The sequence below is a fragment of the Gossypium hirsutum genome, chromosome A07 (assembly GCF_007990345.1).
Source record: "Gossypium hirsutum isolate 1008001.06 chromosome A07, Gossypium_hirsutum_v2.1, whole genome shotgun sequence".
NCBI classification, from domain to species: domain Eukaryota; kingdom Viridiplantae; phylum Streptophyta; class Magnoliopsida; order Malvales; family Malvaceae; genus Gossypium; species Gossypium hirsutum.
In genome coordinates, this window is record NC_053430.1 from 40,275,818 (window position 1) to 40,278,064 (window position 2,247).

At 38.6% G+C, this 2,247-nt stretch overlaps 1 non-coding gene across 1 annotated transcript; it reads left to right on the plus strand.

Annotated features, from left to right (window-relative positions):
• Nucleotides 1-1,935: 1,935 nt before the first annotated feature.
• On the plus strand, nt 1,936-2,042 carry LOC121204410 (small nucleolar RNA R71). Its single transcript, XR_005899335.1, has one exon. It is a non-coding gene; the product is annotated as a small nucleolar RNA R71 (small nucleolar RNA).
• The last annotated feature ends 205 nt before the right edge of the window (nt 2,043-2,247 follow it).

The following is a 2,247-nucleotide window of genomic DNA, read 5'->3' on the forward strand; positions in this document are numbered from 1 at the left end:
CACTCCTCCCTGCTATCAATTTTATCAAAATAAGGTTTTAAACGAGTACTATTTACCTTAAAAGTGTCGAATTTAGGATGAATTACCTCGACTGTACCGTATGGAAAAATATTGAGTACCGTGATAGGAATTTGTCCATTAGATTCAGAAGTAGCAATACAAGGATCTGCTGCATCGAGTATTACTTTGTCTCCAACCTTAAGTTGATTTGGTGGAATATTGAGCTCGTTAAGGCATGGTTTTGGTTTATGTGTCTGTCATTCATCTAGTTCCTCAACTCGTAGCCTTCGTCCTTAATAGATAGGTCCTTTGTTGTTGCTTGAACAAGGCTCATGTGCGCTCTTCGAACCTATTTTCTGCACAGAGGGTTTCACCACATGATCAGTACTAGTAGTATGATTTATGCAATCACCCTCGATTTTTGAGATGTTACTCGAATTACGAGCTTGAAGAGTGATTGTTTCATCACCCATATGAAGTGTGAGTTCAGCTGTAGCAACATCAATTATTGTTCTAGCAGTTGCTAAAAAGGGCCTCCCTAAAATTAAAGGCACGTTACTATCCTCCTCTATGTCTAGAACAATGAAATCAACTGGGAATATAAATTTTTCAATTTTATCGAGTACATCTTCAATAATACCCATAGGAAATCTGATTATTTTAACTGCTAATTGAATGCTCATCCTAGTTTGTTTGGGTTTCCCAAGACCTAGTTGCTTAAACATTTTGTAAGGCATGACATTGATACTAGCCCCTAAATCAGCCAAAGCATTTTTAACATTTAAGCTACCAATTAAACAAGGAATCGTAAAACTCCCGAGATCTTTCAATTTGTTGTCTAGCTTGTTCTGTAGAACGGCTGAGCAAACTACATTTAACTTCACATGCAACGCTTCATCCAACTTCTGTTTATTTACTAAAAGCTCCTTTAAGAATTTGACTGTGTTTGGCATCTGTGAAAGAGCTTTAATAAACGGTAAGTTAATGTGTAATTTCTTTAATAATTTAAGGAATTTACCAAATTGCTCATCTCTGTGGTCTTTAATTGTCGTATTGGGGTATGCTACACGTGGTTTATACTCTTTACTTACCTGTTTTTGGTCATTGTGGTCCACCTCATCTTTACCTTTACTTACCACAGTTTCTTGCCTCGGTTCTGGTTTAAGTGCAACTAACCCTTCCTCATCTTGAATGGTAATCGCATTGAGCTACCCTCTCGGATTAGATTCAGTGTTACTTGGTAGGCTACCTTGTGGTCATTCAGATATCAATTTAGCAAGCTGGCCTATCTGAGTTTTGAGCCCTTAGATCGACTCTTGTTGATTCTTAAGTGCTGTCTCAGTATTCTAAAAATGAGTTTCTGACATCAAGATGAATTTTGTTAGCATCTCCTCAAGGTTCGGTTTTTTCTCTTGTTGGTAGGGTGGTTGTTGGAAGCCTGGAGGTGGTGGTGGTCTCTGATTCCCTTGGCCTCCCCATGAGAAATTTGGGTGGTTCCTCCATCCTGCATTATAAGTGTTCCTATAGGGATTATTTCGAGGTCGAGGATTATTACCCATATAATTTAATTGCTCGTTTTCCATGTTGTGGCCATAAGGTGGGTACTCTGAATTGCTCGTTCCTCCTTTACTTGCATTTCATTGCATTACTGGGTGAACCTGTGAAGAACCAAGGAAACCGTCAATTTTTCTATTCAAATTTTCTACTTGATTAGAGAGCATGGTGACCGAATCGACGTTAAAAACACCGGATGCTTTCGTTGGCTTTATCCTCATGACTTTCCACTGATAATTATTCAGTGACATCTCTTCTATAAATTCATAAGCATCCTCAGGTGTCTTATTATTGATAGTCCCACCAGCGGCTACGTCAACCATCTGTCTAGTTGAAGGATTCAGGCCATTGTGAAAAGTTTAAACTTGTAGCCAGAGTGGTAACCCATGGTGAAGGCACCTTCTCAACAGATGCTTGTATCTCTCCCATGCATCGTAGAGTGTTTCTAGATCCATCTGCACAAACGAAGAGATATCATTCCTTAATTTAGCCGTTTTTTGCTTGTGGAAAATATTTTAGTAAAAAAATTTCAGTCATTTGTTCCCAAGTAGTGATTGACCCTCGTGGTAACGAGTTCAACCACTGTTTAGCCTTATTCCTTAATGAAAAGGGAAATAACCGAAGGTGTATGGCATCATCAGAAATGCCATTGATTTTAAATCTGTCGTAAAACTCCAGAAAATTCACCAAGTG